Source organism: Eupeodes corollae, chromosome 1 (assembly GCF_945859685.1).
Source record: "Eupeodes corollae chromosome 1, idEupCoro1.1, whole genome shotgun sequence".
In the NCBI taxonomy this organism is placed as follows: domain Eukaryota; kingdom Metazoa; phylum Arthropoda; class Insecta; order Diptera; family Syrphidae; genus Eupeodes; species Eupeodes corollae.
The window spans coordinates 226,889,411-226,908,566 of NC_079147.1; the positions used below are offsets into that span (position 1 = coordinate 226,889,411).

At 33.0% G+C, this 19,156-nt stretch overlaps 1 protein-coding gene across 2 annotated transcripts in view; it reads left to right on the plus strand.

Moving 5' to 3' along the window:
* The first annotated feature begins 7,218 nt into the window (after positions 1-7,218).
* The window catches only part of LOC129943153 (myosin-G heavy chain), a 147,854-nt gene continuing 135,916 nt past the window's right edge, over positions 7,219-19,156 (plus strand). The window contains exon 1 of one of the 2 annotated variants that reach the window (XM_056052412.1): positions 7,219-7,504. The gene's annotated coding sequence lies outside the window, so the exon portion shown is untranslated. The remainder of the gene's footprint in view (positions 7,505-19,156) is intronic. The other variant, XM_056052416.1, reaches the window with a different exon arrangement.

Here is a 19,156-nt window from a genome sequence, read left to right on the forward strand (position 1 = left end):
AACATTGAACAGTTCATCTTCACTATAATCTTTGTGTTTCTCAAATTTGCTATAATGTAGAAATTAAGTACTTGTATCTGTCTCTTATCTCTAAACTGAACTACTTTTCCAAATGTGTAGATACATTAAAGTCAAGAATTGTATGCGAAAATTAAAATAGTAAAGTAAAGTTCTGACTTAAAGCAAATTTAAATTTCATAAAAGAATAAATTTAAACCAAACTAAATTTTAAACTAAAAAACAAAGAAACTTGACTTTTGTTAAATGCCCACAATTATTTCATGAAAACTGTCCGATGAAAAGATCGTTTCTCATTGACCTATTAGATTTGGACTGCTAGTAGCCAACTTTGCTTTAGTGTCTTCTCTTTACGCTAATAGCCCTTATCTAGCTTAACGTTTTAACTTGCTTTTTGTAATTTGTTTATTTTGTCAAACTTTTAATAAGAGATTTCTTTATCTTTATTTCTTTCATCTGTATTTTTAAGGCGCTAAATAAATAAAATATAACGCACTTTTATTTTGCAGTTTTTAGCACCTTTGGGTCAGGCTATACATATATAGGCAGTCCAAGCACATATTTTTATTCCAATTGATAAAATGTTGGTCATTTTCAATTAAGAGATGAGGGTAGACATTCCTTCTAAGCTCCTTGATGTTTTTGTCTTCTATAACCATAGCTGCAATGTGGCATTTTATATACTTAGGTTTAGTAAAAAAAAAAGTCTGCTCCGTTGACTATCCCGATGATATTATGTTGGGCGCGACACATGGGTCGGTCAACCCTGACAGTAGATGAAGAAGCTGATAGCCAGTTAATCCCTTTCTTAATCCGCATCGTATGACTTAACATTGCTTCTTAACAACAAAAACATTGCTTCTGACTAACTGAAATCGATTGAGTCAGTCGCCGAAGATATACCGACAGTAACGATACCAGCTCACAAGTGTGGGACGTGATTTTTTACGTCTAATTATTTTTAAAGTTCAAAGTTTATATCTGCACCATTTTTAACACAATAGAAAATTGGAAATAATAGGATTTTGTAAGGAATTTTCTATGTTACTTCGATTTATTTTGTACAAATTGAAACGATGACAGAGAAGGCAGCTGTTGATAAGTAATTACATTTTTAAACTCTAAATTTCCCAAAAATATATATTTCTAAAAAAAAACTAAATGCTTACAATTTGGAATCAGGATCTGATAAGTTCATTGAGAACTAGAGACTAGTGACTTACAACTCTCAACGATTCCTGTGTGAGAGTAATGTTTTCAGTGATGGATGGGACCTACTGTTTTTAACCCGAATCCGAACGGCTAATTTGAGAAAGCACTTTTCATGCCTTTTATTTGCGGGTGGCCCCGCAATATAAACTTTTTCTATAATTCCATTGATATGGTTGTCCAATGTTAGAGAGCGGTTAAAGTTAGCGCGACGATTTGTATCAGTTCCTACATATTCTACGAGGGTATTACTTAAAAAATTAAATTAAGAAATTAAGAGAGTAAAGAATCTTTTAAGAAATCACTATACATTTCTATTTTTTAAGGTTCAAGTTTGAAATTTTGTCAAGGTGTTCATTGATATTAGACGCACGTTGCTCAATAAATCCAAGAGGGCAACTGAAGTAAATTGAAAGTCGTTGGCATACAGATCACTTAGATACAGAACAGTAGAGGACCCAATATCAACCCTTGAGGAACACCGGAAAAGGGAGGTAAAAAACTGGACAAATATTCACCAATTCGAACTACTTTTTTCCTATCAGTCAAATAAGAATATATAAACTTACCAGAACTTGCAGATAAGTTTTTTTACACAGAATAACATGGTTGACAGTGTCAAGAGCCTTACAAAAATCAAGCAAGACTAATGTCCGATTTTATAAACAAACACTAAAAGCACTTTTATCTAAAAGCTAATTAAATTTTATCAGGCCTTTAAATATGTTCAGTTTCACTAAGCTTAAAATGGGAAATTTCAGGGATATTTTTGTTAAAATAGAATTCTCATCGACATACTATACTGTATAGTATGTCAATGAGAATTCTCTTCACAACCCTGTAAAAACAAAATGCCTTTTTTCTTTCTATTAAGCGAATTGTGTAAGAATAAATGAGAAAGCATTATTATAATATTGAAATAAATGACAAGAATCGCAAAACACAACAGTATAAACTTTTTCAAAATCAAAGAGAACCGTTTTAGTAACCGTGTGTCGGTCAAAAATAAAATATAAACACCAATTTGAAAAAAAGAGAAACAATTAAAAAGAGGCTGAAAAAAGGGTTAATAAATTAAGGTATATAATAGAAAATAAAGCCAGAAATGGGGTGAATGTGGATGAATAAAAAACAAAGCTTGGCAGAAGATAACAAATATCTTTAACTGCACTGTAGCAACCTCGGGCGAAAGGAATGGCTAATATTCTAATTAGAAATGAAAATCATAAAAATGATATTATAAATAGTGATTCAATGTTGAATTTGTATACCTATTCATTCTGTATCTCCAAATGTTGAGAATACAAATTTTACAAAACATCAGCTGTCAATCTGTTACATTCATTGTTTAACCCTAAAAAGATAATCATATTTTTTAGTGCGTGAAAGATAATCATACGTCTTAGAGACGTATGGCACTTATTAAGCTTTAAAGATGACAATTGATTTTTTATCATTATTTTGTATTTAAATTCATTTTATTTGGGTTATTTTAAGTAAAATGAATCAATAATTAAATACAAAAGAAGTAAAATTTGAGCAAAATTAATAAAAAATCTGAACCACCTTTGAAAACAGAACGAACAAAATTCTTTATTTTTTAAAGAAACGTTTGAGTTGACTTTGAGTCTTAATATTTGGTAAAGTAGTTCATTGAGGGGTAAGCTAACTATAAAAAATAGTTTTAGTAATTTTTGAGAAAAAAAGTTTATTCCCCACATACTTTTATTCAGTGCACAAAAGTTTCATAAAAGATAATCATACGTCTCCCAGACGTATAACATAGTCATTACTGGCCCTAATGCATCTTCAGCGTGAATTTTAAGATGCACCATGCAAGCTCTGACCTAGTCCTGAGCAAATATAAAAAACTAATGTAATACGGCTTATAATTGAAAAGATATAACAATTTTTCTCCGCGCCATACGTCCCGCAGACGTAGATTATCTTTCTAGGGTTAATAACACTTTTAAAATTTAATGAGCCAAAAATGGAATTCAGCTTTAAGAGCTTGTTTACTTTAAAAACGCTTGGTGAAATAAAAATATCCCATTTTACAGTTTAAAATCCTGTTAAATGTATAAAAGCTGTTTATAAAAATTGGGAATAAGAGAGTTATTTCGTCTTTATCTAGCGATTGTCTTATTTCTTCAGTTACGAAAAGGAGTGCTGTTGTACAACTTTTTTTCTTTTCCGGAAGCTAGATTTTTTAAATATTTGTTCAAAAGCAAACTCTTTCCGACCGAAAAAAATTACAAATAAAAAACTTGTATTTGTTACAAAAAAAATCCAGATCTGCAGATTTGATTTAAATCAAAAATTAATGAAATTATGTTCCACATAAGAAACTTTTCACACGTCACAGAAACAAAAATATACGTCATCACATAAACGAGAAGACATATGACGTATATAATACACCGAATTATTAATAATTAATATGCAAATAATTAATATGCAAATTTATATATTATTTGCATTATTTAACTATTAATTGTTAATCTAAAGTATTTTTACAAAATAAGAATGAAACACCATTTTAATGAAACTGAATATTGTATAAAGAACCGAGACACAAGAAAGGAAAGTAAAATCTAAGAGAAAACTGTAAAATATGAAATTCAAAAATATAAATTTCTAACTTTAACCCATTAATTAATAATGTTAAATTGTAATGCAAAAACTTAACGATGACCTTAATAATGGCATCTCTTTTATTTAAAAATATGTTTAAATAAAATAAGAAGAATTTTATACATGTGTAAGACTATAGAACTCCGAAAAGTAAATTTAATATAATTCAAATGCACTATTTCTCCCATTTAGGGTTCTGAACTTTTTATATTAAATCCGTAAAATCAGCTGTATGGATTATGTAAAGAATTATATTATATGGGTAGAAGCGTTCATGGTAGGATCTTTTACATTTTGAATTTAATCGTTAACGATCAGTTTTTGAATAGACTATAACTTAGTTCTTTAATACTAAAATTTATAACGTTTTACAAAACTAAACTGTCTTTCATTTCAAATAAAGCATGAACTACAACTTAGTTCAATTTAAGACAATTTTATTGTTCTTGGTATAATCTTTTTGGAAACAAGAACTTTTACCAAACAGGTGAAATTTGTATTTTAAAAGATCTAGTTTAAAAATAAATTGATTTATTTCATGTATTGCAATGGAAACCCAATTAGTTGTCTAATGCCCGATTTCATAAAGAAACACTAAAAGCACTTTTATCTAAAAGCTTTTTAAATTTTATCAAACCTTTAATTTCCTCCTTTTTTCTCTCTATTTACCGGATTGTGTGAGAAAAAAGAGAAAGCATTATATGTTGAAATAAATGACAAGAATCGCAAAATACAACAGTATAAACTACTTCAAAATCAAAAACAAACCGTTTCAGTAATAGTGTCGTTCAAAAATAAAATATGACAACAAAATTAAAAAAAAAGAGAACGAGGAAGAAATTATACCGAGGCTGAAAAAAATGGGTTGATAGATATTGTTGCCCAATTTAAGAACACAATAGAAAATAAAGCCACAGATGGGGTGACTGTGGATTAAAAAAAACAAAACTTGGAAGGAGATTACAAATATCTTTAACTCCACAGTAGCAACCTCGGGCGAAAGGAGTTTTGTGTAGTTAAGAAGCACATATGAATCCTTGAAGTCCTAAGGTAAGAACCAAAAGAATTTCAACACTCAAAACTTGAGTCAAGGAAAAATTTGTTTTTCTTTCAAAAACATAAAGTCATTTAAGCAACAGTTAAATTAACGTTTCTCAAAGGTGAATGCATTTGAACCCAAGTTTTCTGTGCTATGATTTATAAATAGTACATAATTATATAAAAATATACATATGTACCTACCTATTGATGATATTTTGTTTTCTACAGACCGAAGTCTATAAAACTGGTGGTGGACCATCAACTTCAGCCCTGAGGTGCCTGGAGGAAAAAATCGCTGGAATGGGGGGATTGCAGTTCACACCCGAAGACAACGTATTTTCCAATTCCAATGCGGACTTTAACAGAAAAGTAGAAAGCGATTCCGTTGATGTACTTCCGGGGTACTTGGAAGAATTCCAAATACTTACTCGGTCGAACGACATTAGTGAAATCATTGCGTTATCGCCACCTGCTCCATCAACTTCAAAGAACTTCGTTGAAAAAGCAAGATCAAAAGGAAGAATGACCAAAAGGGTTGGAACCAACCTTTACAAATGTGATGAAATTTGCTCCCTTAAGAAAAAATAATTGGAGAAGGAGCTACAGATCCTTGAAGTAGAGCTAAAAATCAAGGAGATCGAGCTTCAACTTAAAGAAAAAGAGCTGTACAAACAAGCTCACCAATAGTTCTATATGTACATATATCCAAAAATAAAGATACCTATTTATATATTGCGTTAATCTCAACAGTTGTTTTATTTTTTATAAAGCAAAGAACCAATATCACATACGAAACGTGTTCAAATACGTTTAGCCGTTGAAAAATATATCTACTAGTTGGTTCCGTGCTGCAGTATTGTTTTCATTTGCGATTTGTAATTCAAAGTTTGTAAAAGCTGGTAATAATACTTCTGCATCATTTGGAGGCTCTTCGTTTCCAATTTCAATACAGACATTATGCAAAACTGCTGTTGCAACAATGACTGCTATTATTGTTTTTATTTCTATGCGTATACCGCATAGAGAAGTGAATCGTCAAAAATATTAGCATCATGCCCACTTCCTGGCCACCGTGCCACAACATCAATGAATTTCAAATTACTGTCACATACGCATTGAGTATTAATTAAAAACCATCCTTTTCTGTTCCTATAAAATTCTGCTGTGTGTGCAATCGATTGCACCAATAACTTTCGGAAATGTAGCCAAGCCGTAGAATTTGTTTTGAACGTTCATCATATCATGACGATCAGTAGGAAGTGTAATAAATTGCGGTCTTATCATTGCTATATGGTGGGTTACTTTTCGTACGATGCGACAAACAGATGATTTTGAGATATTAAACATATCTCCGACGCAGATTTGGAAAGATCCTGTGGCATAAAATCTTAAAGTAATAAGCACTTGATTTAAGGCACTGACGTGTTTATTTCACTTAGTTTTATGCTCCAAATGATGACCAAACAAACTCAACAACTGATCCACAGATGCTTTGGAAAGTCGGAACCTCATTTTGAAGTCAATATCATCATAGCCTGAAAATGGATTCTTGTGAACGCGGAATACTCTTGAACGGCGAATAACTATATGTTCTTCTTTTTCGTCAGATGAAGATGACCAATCTATATTCTAATTAATAATTAAAATCATAAAAATGATATTATAAATAGTAATGAATTGAATTTGTTTACTTATTCATTCTGTATCTCCAAATATTGAGAATAAAAATTTTACAAAACAAAACATTAGCCGTCAATCTGTCATATTCATTTTTTAATGACACTTTTAAAATTTAGTGAGCCAAAAATGGGCATTTAGTTTTAAAAAGTGTTTAAAAGCTTGTTTACTTTAAAAACGCTTGGTGAAACCAAAATATCCCATTTTACAGTTTAAAATCCTGTTAAATGTTTAAAAGTTGTTTATGAAATTGGGCATTATGCAATGTATTCATAAAACAACACGTCAAAATCGCTTCGTTCAAAAGCAGTCATACCAAACTAACAACTCACTTTTTACCATCTGGCAATGTCCCACACATAAGTTCGGTTTTCGTTTTGTTTATTTTTGTACACAACAAAACAAAATCCCATTTGTTTTGTTGTTTTCTTTTTTTATTTACCAACAACAACAAGAATTTAATGTGTACATTTTTGTATTTTTGTTAATCAGCTGCTCTCTTCATATTCCACAAATAAGAAAGAGCCAGAAACAACACATTTCAGCAGAGCAGTGTACACAAAACACAACAACCGCTACCGCACCGCTACCGCATTGAATCAAATCAAGTGATTTGGATTTCACATTTCGTTCGTTCGTCTTTCGTCACCAAAACCTTAACCAAAACCAAAATCAAATTGAAATGAAACCGCACAGTTCGTCTTTGTATCAAGTCCGTACTTTGATTTGATTTCATTTTAAAATGTTAAACTTTAAATCTACTTAACAATATAATTTAACTTTAACTTAATTGTGTTTTTTCGAAGTATGTTTTGTTTTGTGTGACTAAACTACTAAATAATCAATTGATGCAATTGCAAAAATAAAAGACAATAATAAATTTTTGCAGAAAACTTTACATAACGCATTAAAGTACATTTGAATGGTGAGTAAGAGTAACTATAGAAATTAAGAAAAGAAATATATGTTTACAGATAAGTTAACGTGTGGTGTCCAGTTCCATTCCTATTCGAGGTGTCCCGAACCCGATACAACTCGTAAATGGTCGGTTCTCGGTCCTTGGATAGTTTATGTTTTTTTTGTTTTTGTCCAACGGTGTGGTTTTCATAATTCATAAAGTTATTGCATTGCATTTAGAAAGTTGTTGGTTAAAAGTTCTATAATTTTGAGACACGCAGGCAGTTCACTGACTTCCATTAGTTTCATAAATATACGCATTGTATCATTGACATCGAGACATTATAATCATCATCGTGGTTTTGGGGATTCGGATTTCGGGTAGTCCAAAGGAACGTGTAACGAAAAATTTTTGTTGTCGATTGTCGATATGTGGAACAAGTGAATTGCTTCACTTTAAAAATACAAGTACATAGGTATTTGCGATGGAGTGCGCAGCGCAGCGCATGTTTCTATAGGTATTTGCACGCGGTGGCGATGACGGTTGTTGGTGGAGGGCGGTTCTGTGCAGGAGGCCCTGTGATGGAGGCGATAGGAGCAGACTTGACTCGGCCTTTGCACCGCACCAACATGGCTTGTTTGTAGTTTAGGTTGTGATTTCGCCTGCAGGAAAAAGCTAAAACTGCAATTGACACGCCACTTGTTTTTCTGGAACAGGATTTTCTTTCATGTTCACAGTAATAGGTTGACCTAGATAGTGTGATTGTTCTCCCTGCCCATTTGAAGACTGATTATTTTTTCTTTTAGTTCTTGTGTCTTATTGCTAATTGTTTGACCATGATGGTTAGCATATTCATGATTCAGCTTCAGCTTCTCTTCTCTGCCTACAGTGTTAGTGGCTATTTAATATGTGAAAAGCGTATCGAAGAAGAAAATGATAGCATTTGCCATCCACCCGTGAAATGTTTGCTATACCACCTATACACCTATATCATCACTATATATCACCTATACACTCATGATGATGGCAGGGGCCATTCTCATATAGTACGAGTAGGGAGGAGGCCAGCGAGTAGCGAGCAGCTAGCCGAGCAACGCAACGACAGCGAAGCGACTAGAAACCAGAGACAACAAAAACTCTTTAAATAATACATATGCAGATATAAAACATGTATAGAACATGCATACGTATGTACATACAAAAAGTATCTGTGTTTAAAGCGTGTCAGATGTAGCTACATTATTTTGTTTGTTTCTTCTGATTTGTGCTCTCTTTTAAAGACTAGACTGTTGATAGAATTCTTGAACTGATATGGTGTTAATTGTGATCTATTATTATTTTAAATGTATTGTTATTGAATATATTTGAGCGAGTTTTCTTGATCGAAGAGCTGAAAAGAAATTAGAGCTCTAAACAAAATTCGAGTTTTTTAGAGAATTCTTGTAGAACATTTAAACGCGTTGTAGATAATAAGATAGACTGAGTAGGACAGAGTATACTTACTACCTACTTGAGTTAGTGGGATTTGATTTTTATCAGCTACCACGTCAGATAAAGAAAATTATCTCTAGCATTTCATGTTGTCCAATAAAGTCGTTTTCATAATAATATAAAAATTCTAAGGAATCATTTTTTTTTGGATTCAAAGTTAACTACAAAATAGCTCAAACTTCAAAGTCTGTTGCATACTAGTCCAAAAAAAAATCCAACAATTTTGAAACTTGGCACATATACTAAGGGATATCTGGTAATGACCTAAAAAAAAGTCTCCAAGAATCCGAGGTGAGCTCTAGCGGCAGCTAAAAGAAACATGGAATTTGTTTCAGTTTTTCACGTTTATGTCGAAAACTATTTGTCGTATCAAAAAATGTTGTTCCACGAAATTAAAGCCCATTAAATTTTATAAAAAAAAGCTTCAGTGAATTTTTTCGTATCTCTTATAGTTTATAAAATAACTCTAGCGGCAGTTAAGAGAAACATACGGGTTTTTCGGTTCTTCGGGTTTATCTTGAAAACTTTTTGTCGTATCAAAAAATAATCTTTTACAAAATTAAAGCTTATTAAATATCCGAATGAAAAAATACTATAAGGTTATAAATAACTCATTGGTGAAAATCATTTACTTTTCTGGTGAACACAACATTAACATCTTCACCTATCACTGCAACGTTTGCAGTCTCCACAGATTTTTCTATTGAAGTTTGAATAATTAATAGGTCAGCATCGTCAGGTGCTTCCTCACCTCTATTCCTTGGTTACAAAGTGACGTGGATAGAAAAAGTATCAATCTTGACTTATTCTTTTCATTGGAAAGGAAATCTATTTGTTTGCCGTTTATCACTGTTACATGGTCAAATTGAATATCGACTGTCTTCTTAAGTCTATATCTTCGATTTTGTTCTGCTCTTTTTGTACTGTATTCCAAAGAAGAGTAACAATCAAACACTACAGTAAAGCTTTTTGACGAATAATATTTTTAAAGGTAATTAATGTAGGAATGGCAAATTGTTGAAATATCGGAATCTTTGGGCCACAATACTTTGTGTAGCAAGAAGCCACTATCTACAATAATATCAAGTTCAAGGAAATCAATACTTGTTGTGGATACTTTATGTCGATTCTGCATCCCATTTTCAATACTCCATATATATAAGTTTTTAAGTCTTCATCGGACTGCTTACTTATACTTATTCTTTAGAATATCATCAAAATATCTATTACCATAGGTTGGTTAGGTTAGGTTGGAGTGGCTGTCCAGATGTCATTGACGCACGTAGACCTCAAGGGTCCATTGTGATACCACTAATGAGGTTACTCATGGGAGAGTAATGAATTTAAACAAACCATTTTGTACTTTTAATAAAGTTAGAGAGACGTTGTGTGTCAATCGTTGCCAGTTCACTGGTGTTATCGAAAAAGGGATTACCGAGAAAGTAATTCCTTCTAATAGAGAGTGCTGGACATGTACATAGAAGGTGTTGGACTGTTTCCTTTTCCTCCTCGTCCACGCAGCTTCTACAGAAGTCATTTGTGTAGACCCCTAGCCTCAGAGCATGTCTTCCTATGAGGCAGTGTCCCGTTATTACTCCAATTGTAGAGCTTATACTTTGTCTGCTCAGTGATATCAAGCTTTTTGACCGTTTTAAGTCAATACTTGGCCATATTTGCTTGGTTGCTAGGCAGGTGGTACTTTCTGACCATCTAGCAATTGTTGTTTCTAGAGCATATTGCTTGAGAAGATATTTGCATGTAGCAAGTGGTGTTCCTATGTTATGTTTTTGTCTAAAATAAGGCAGAAGTGTTCCGTTTTTGTCGAGCTCATCGGCTTTGCAATTTCCCGGAATGTATCTGTGGCGCGGCATCCAAATGAGGTAAATGTTAAACTGTTTCGTCATCTCATTCAGAGATGATCGACAATCGTGGACTGTTTGAGAGTTTGTGGAGACACACGCGAGAGATTTAAGAGCGGCTTGGCTGTCTGAGAAGATTCGTATATCCTTACAAGATATAACGTTTTCTTTGAGCCAGGATAGTGCTTCTTTAATCGCCATTACTTCTGCCTGGAATACACTACATTGATTGGGAAGTCTATAGGATAGACTGAGATTCAGTTGTTCTGAAAAGATACCACTTCCAACTCCGTGATCGTTCTTTGAACCGTCAGTATAGAAGTGTACCGCATCGTCTTCCATGGGTCCCTCTTCTTCCCAGGAGGATCTTGAAGGGTTGGACACATGGAATCTTTTACCAAATACCATTTTTGGGATGGTATAGTCTAAGCGATCTGGGATAGATCTGAAATTGTCTAGAATAGTAGTATGTCCAGTTTTGTTACTAATCCATTGAGAGGTGGCTCTAAGCCTTACACATGAGTTGGCAGCCACCTATTTAGAGAAGATGTCAAGTGGTGTTAGATTTAAAAGCACTTCCAGTGCTGCGGTTGGTGTTGTGCGAAGTGCTCCTGTGATGCACATACCTGCTGACCGCTGGACTTTGATGAGCTTATTTAGATTTACCATCTTGTCTAGTGCGGTCCACCATACGACGGCTCCATAAATGAGTATCGGCCTGATTACCGAAGTGTATAGCCAGTGGGTTATTTTTGGGGAGAAGCCCCATTTTGATCCTATGGCCTTTTTACAAGTAAAAAGCGCTACAGTAGCCTTTTTGACTCTTTCATCAATATTTGCCTTCCAATTTTTTTGTCTAAAATGAGGCCCAAATATTTAGCTTGATCAGAAAAGCTTAATTGTATTCCTCTAATCTTGGGTGAGCTAATCTGAGGAATTTTATATCTTTTCGAAAAGAGTATTAATTCTGTTTTGTGTGGGTTGACGTCAAATCCACATTGCTTAGCCCATTTAGTTAGCCTGTTTAGGGCATTTTGTTATTACCATAGTTTCACCTCGAATCTTTACAGAATTTGACATAAAAGATAAAGGGAGTGCTGGATTTTTTAATTTAAAAAATTTTCGTGAAAAGCTGAAATAAACTTCATGTTTCTCTTAACTGCCGCTAGAGCTCACGTCGGATTCTTGGAGAATTTTTTAGGGTCATTACCAGATATCCCTTAAAAGTGTGCCAAGTTTCAAAACTGTTTAATTTTTTTTAAGGTGAAAATCTTTATTAACTGGACTATACGTTTAATTTAAAAATTGTAAGTACAACTGTTCCTGTACTCGGCAAGGAGTTTTTTTTCATGAAAAAAGATATAAAAACCAAATTATAAACGAAAATGTTTTTTTTGCAGAATGCTTTTTAATGACCGAACTTTATTTGTATGTCGCTGTAGACATGATCGTTAACAACAAATGGTCTACAAGCGTTTAATTGCATGCTATAAGTTGCTAATTGAACGGGACGAAAGTTGATATTAACTTTTAACCGACATCACCTCTCAATTAGTACATTGTTACGCATGCTGTGGGATGTCGAAACGTCTTGTTGAAACCACATGTAAAACAAATCAAGTTTTTTTCATTTTGTGCAGAAAATGGTTTGTTACATTTACTGTAAAGTTGGGATTACCATCGTCTTTGAAAACATACTGATATGATTCCAAAATGCCATAATCCGCATCAACCAGTGACTTTTTCTTGAAATGATTCTAGCTGCTCTTTTCTCCATTTAGAACCAGAAATAAGCTTTGTCTATTTACACAATATTTTGATAAGTATGTGGATCTTTGACCAACACCCAAAATTAGGCCTTGAGGTAGTTCGTGCAATTCTTGCACCAGTTCTATTTTGAAAGGCTTGCGCAACATTTTAGAAGAGTAACAGATCGATAATTTAAAGTCATCACTAACACTGGTTGTTAATGTCCAACAAAGTAAATTTGGTGGCAAGTCGATTTAACAGACCATAAATGTACGAAGCGCACGATGAACTTTCATAACAGAGCATGCATTTTTAGATTACAAGTCTTTGGAAATACGATTCATGATCAAATTAAAGACTAAACTTAAGATGTTTGACATTTACACAAAACGCAAAACGTGCGTGAGCTGTCCAAACTAGTGTTGCCAAAAGCAATCCGCTTCAAATGAATGCGCACAAATATTTTTGAAAATACTTTTTACACGTTTGAAAATGTTTTTTCCATTTTTGAAAATACCTTTTACATTTTTTCTAAATATTGAGGCTTTTTGTGACATCTTTAAATGTTAATTATTCTCTTAAGATGTTCAGAAAAACATTACAAAAAAAAATATCCAAATATCAAAAATATCCACTTCTTAATTATTTCATACATAAAGAAGATTTTTTGAGCGTTTTCAAGAACTGGATAGTTTAAATTAACAATTTTATAGTTCTAAAGTGGAATTCAATTTCTAATCTTAAATGTACATGCTTGAGCAATGTTTTAAAACAAAGACTTAACTAATCGTGCAGCAGCTGATAAAACTGGCCAAAGTCTTAATTTTTGTATTCTAACTTAGAAAACAAAGATTCATGCTGATAAAACATTAAGGGATGTAAAAAGAACTGACAAAAAAAAATTGTCTTCAAGACGAGAAATTTAAAGGTGAGCAACTGATTCTCTCGGACAACAATAAAACATTAGTTTGGCGTTAACGCAAGTCTCTCAACAATTTTAAAATGTATTAAAATTCGAGCCATCTTAAATGATTTAAAGTTAAGAAAAAAATGCTAGGGTAGAGTTGCCAGTAGTCGGCCCCTTAACCGAATTTTCCTACAAAGCTTATCATTAAGCCTTAAATTGTTAACTTATATTTTTTTAATTTATTAAATACATAGTTTATTAGGTATTTCTCCAGAGATGTAAAAATATAAAACAATATTGTTTTACCGCAAAATAATATTATTTTTTTTTTATGAAAAAACTCATATTTTCCAATATTTGGCCTTTTGGATCCCGATTTCGACCACCTTGATTCCTATACTCGGCCCCTTCAATAAAAAGGGATATTACTTACAAATTCATCAGTTTTATGCTCATCTCTTACAGGTTAGGTTAGGTTAAAGTCTTACAGGTTAGGTTAGGTTAAAGTCTTACAGGTTAGGTTAGGTTAAAGAAGCTGCGGATTTAGAATCCACACACTTAGGCCAAAAAAAAAAGGCCTATTGTTAAACCACATGAATCTAGAGAATTACTTCTTACTAGTCAACCCATTTTGAGCTTTTTATTAAGCGAACAAAAAATATTTGATATCCTTTTTAGCTAGTTCACTGGGATTATCAAAAAAGTAGTCTCCCAGATGAAGTTTGCGTCTTAGTGAAATGGCAGGGCAAGTGCAGAGAAGGTGAGAGATTGGTTTCTTTTCTTCCTCGTCCATACAGCTCTTGCAGAAATCATTTGAGGCTACACCAAGTCGTATTGCGTGTCTGCCTTTAAGACAATGTCCCGTAAGGACACCTATTAGGGAACTTATATAAAGTCCGCTTTGAGATAACAAGTCTTTGGAGCGCTTTAGGTCCAGCGAAGGCCATATGAGTTTTGTAGCTGCGTATGTTGGTCAATTGTGCCACCTAGAATTTACTATCGCAAAAGCTGTTTCTTTTAGCAGAAGTTTACATGTAGCTATCGGTATACCTATCTTCTCCCTTTCAGGTGAAATAGGTATGACGGTTCCATTTTTAGCGAGTTCATCGGCTCTACAATTTCCTGTGATGCCTCTGCGGCCCGGCACCCAACAGAGGTGAATGTTAAATTGCTGCGCCATCTCCAAAAGAGACGATCGTCAACCGAGGCCCGTTTGAGATTGAGACACCGTCAAGACATTTAATAGCAGCCTGACTGTCAGAGAAGATGCGGATGTCCGAAGTTGATATCACGTTTTCTCTTAGCAAGGAGATAACCTCTATGATCGCAAAAATTTCCGCTTAGAAGACGCTATAATGATTAGGAAGGCGGAATGAGATGCTTAGATTAAGCTTTTTCGAGTATACACCACTACCAACTCCATCTGTATGAAAATGAATGCTTTTGTTATCCAGTAGTTTTTTGTCTTCACATTCATCTCTGGATGGAATGGATACTTGGAAGTTTTTTTCCAAATTGGGGTTTTGGAATAGTGTAGTCTATGTACATATGTACTTTGGTATAGAACCAAAGAGGTTAAAAATGATGGAGTGCCCCACATTCATATCTTACAACAAAAAAAAAACATTTTTTTATTATTATTTATATTAGAAACGAAATTAAAAAAATCACAAAACAAAACCTTAATTTTCAAAAACAGAACAGTAGTAAATTCCTACTTTACTAAACATAACAAAAACAAACCTACTTTAAAACATAAAATAATAAATATTATTATATTATTTCTTTTTAAAACATTAACAAATCTCAAAGCTGAATACAAAAAAAGTATACCTTATAAATTAAAAAAAATATAAATAATAAATAAATAGCATAGGAACTTAATTTATTAAAAAAATGCACGTGGCACAAATGAAATCCTCTTTTTCAGCATCTTCAAAAGACATTGTTGATGAAGGGGTACATTTTTGATGAAACCACGAATCACAATTGTCACAGCCGAGGTCATTCCCTTGTCCTCAACATCTGTTAGAACATCTTCCAAGCCACAGATGATATCGAAATCGATGGTTTAGTGCAGTTTTGAACCTTTTTTTTTTGGATTTAAGGATATGCTTCGAATATACCAAGTGTTTTTCAAATGGAGTCTTTCTTCCTGAAGTTGATGAGTTGCAAATCGTATCTGATTCTTTTGAAAAGGAAAAACAATAAAACTCATATCTAAACTTGAAAATATTTAAGAATCTTACCAACTTCTCCGACAATCTGGAAACACATTTGTTGGAATAAAATTTCATCCGTAACATTTAAATCGGTAATTTCATCCATATCCTCTTCAATTAAAGGTTTTAAATTCTGTTGTTCTACAATGATACAAGTTGTTTATTATGTTACAAGATCAAAGATACATTCAAATGGAAAATTTAAGTTTACTGTGAAACTAAGCCAACATGGCGAGGTACTGTCAACACTTCTAGACATTTGATGATGATTTCACAAGATGGTAATGTAATTTCAAGCGTATCTGGGCCCGAAGGAACTTTTAATACCATGGAGAACGCTGCCCAAAACTTCACAAACGTTGTCCTTTGTAATAGAATGCCCGAGACTGTTCCTGCGTTTGTGAAATTTGTGAAGAAAAACCTGTGTGAAGGAGTTGGTTTTGCAGATCATGCATTTTGGTCTGTTTATTTGCATGTTTGTGTACAAAAAAATTCTTACATTGTGTTGAACTATACAGTTCTTCATTGTTTAACACGAATCAAACTATATTACTTGCACTTCATAGGAAACATCGAAACACCATTTTACTTACTTTATTTACTTAGGTTCTCAGATCTGTTAAGTCCGTCGGGAAACTCTTACGGGGCATAGAGCCTCTACTACGCCTACGCGCCATCGTGTACCGTTTTTGGAGATGTGTTTCAGCTCCCTCCAACTGTTGCCTAGTGACGCTGCATCCGCCTCGACTGCCCTGCGCCATGTGCTTCTCGGTCGTCTAGCTCTTCTTCCTTCTTGTGTGAGCGAATTCCACTGCATTGCTTGGCCTACAATGCAGCATATATCCAATCCATTGCCACTTACGTCTTCGTATTAAAGATTCTATAAGTTCCTGACCTGTCCTTCTATGAAGGACCACCATTTGCATTTTCGAAATTTAATTATTTTTAAGTCTTCTTGTGCGGTGGAAATACACAAAAGATTTATTTAATCTAAAGTGAGAAAAACCTTTGGTGGAAACATAGCAAAATTTAATTATATTTTCTATTGCAAAATAAGCCCAGTTATTCCATTTTCATTAACAAAACTAAATGAACAACAAAACAGTAACAGATTGATTTTTTTTCCCCAATGGAAAACACATGATACTAAATGCACAACTACTCAACGAACACAGCCATCGAAATACAAATGCAATATCAATCGTACGTAATTGAGAACGAAATCCCATGAGATCCATTCGAGACTCGTATAAATGTCAAAAACCCATCCGTAGTAAGATTCTGCTTTAACTTTTATTGGTAGTGTCCATACTGCGGATATTGTTTTTGTTATTCGTGTAAAATCCTACTTTACTATTGATTGATTTTCCAACAAAACACGGGTAATTACTGTACCTGGGTATAGGGAATCTTGGGAATGTATTTTCCTAAATAATCTAACATTTTTTGACCCATAACATGAAAACATCCCTTATCACTCGGTAATCAAAATAAAAGCTTGGAAAAAGGAGCAAAATTTGCACTTCTAACATAATTGCCGAACTCATCTGATCTAAACATTATTAAATATACTTAGGGGTGGTTAGTACCCACAGTTAAGGGGGGTGATCGTCAGTTTAAAGACAAATAATCCTAATTCTTGAAATTAAGTTAGCCTTTATCGAAAAATTCGTTTAACTATATCAAATGGTTGTAGGATTCATATCGCAACTAATTTACAAAATGTTTAGAAGTAAAGGTGAATGTACATACTCCCAAACTTAACAGAAACTTGATTTGAAAGTGAGCGAAAGAAAAACTAGTGGTTGATTTTGGATAATTCTTTTTTTAACATTTAAGGTAGTAGTTAGCACCAATAGATGGCACAATACCCATCAATATTTAGCAAACATTTAAAAAATATTTTAAAAAATGGGTGTGCTTTTGCAGTTGAAGTGGAGTGTATGTATAAATAGACAAAAGGAGTGCTTATTAAATTTAATTTTAATAAATAATTTAAATTCGACCAAGAACTATTAATCTTTTAAACGAATTTTTATTTAGTCAAATGTTTCTTTTATAGAATAGTAACTCTCGAATTCAATCGCAATCAAGAGCGGATCCAGACTTTTTATCAAGGGGGTTCACACACTTACATAGATGAGTTTTACTCTCCGCTTAAAAATGTTCTTTAATGTTTTGTAAAGGAGGCTTACAAAATTTAAATAACATAATGTGTACGAGTATATTAACCTAACATTTACACATTTTAGTTCCTAAAATGATAACTTTAGTTACCAAATTATTTTAGAAGACTGTTGTCCAGCAAAGTATGGTTGAACTATTAATGTGTATGACTCGCTACATATGAAAGCATTCCCAGATTCCAAGTTCCATATTTAAGAGCTAAAACACAATAGTTTAGAATTAGATGGTTTTTGCTTCATTTCACGCAGAAATGTAAGATATTGTTTTAAAACGTAGCTTTTTTCTAAAAATAAAATATACGTCTCTTGTATCCATTTCTATTTATGCTAAGAATGCTAAAAAATTAAAAAATCCAGAAATTGAGACAGGATCTGATATGGAGAAATGCCGGGCTTTGTTGACGAAGTTTTTCGAACTCTATTTTCGGCAGTCTATTATTACTATCGCTATCAGTCTGCTTACTCGTATTTTGATCTTTAAGAAGTCAACAAAGCTTAAACGTTTAAGAGAGAAAAATATTTGGTTCTTGAATTTAAGTAAATAGGTGCTTTTGAGTACCTGCATAATTTCTCTAAAAAATGAAATTAAAACAAATTAAGGTAAACAAATAAGTTGGGAAGAAACGTTTGTGTGGCACTCACAAATTACACGTTTCAGAATCTCTTCTCACTTCAAATCTCAATAGATTCAAAGCTTGTATATCAATAGATATTATTATGTTTTTCAATTAGCCATTAGTTTAACACTTTTGCTGTTTTTGGGACATTTATATTGTTGAAATTCGTGTTTAAATATTAGTACTAGAGCATCTAAAGCAAATTCTCTTAAAAAGTAGATTTCTTAAATTTTTAAAAATCTTTTAAGGTCTTATGTATTCAACATAAAACCAATTTTGAAATAAAGTCTGTTTAAAAACAAAATAAATGTTTTTGAGGGGTACCCTTTTGGAGCAATACCAAAATATGTTTTTCTTGTAGAAAGAAGCCAAATTAAGAACACAAAATTTAGAGAAAGTTTTAGAAAAATCACATGTTTTAACCAAAAAAATTGTATGGGGACTTCTGTTATTTTTTGTATTAATAAAATGACAAAAATTGCCTTACGCTAATCGGCTAAAAACCTTAATTTCAATCAACACAATTGTTTGGTCTGTAGGAGCCAGGAAAGACAGACAGACGGACGGAATCGGGGTACCCACTTTTTTCGACTTTTCTTCCGTCGTAATGTGATATTTGATTAAAAGCTCTAGTTCGAAATTGTTTAC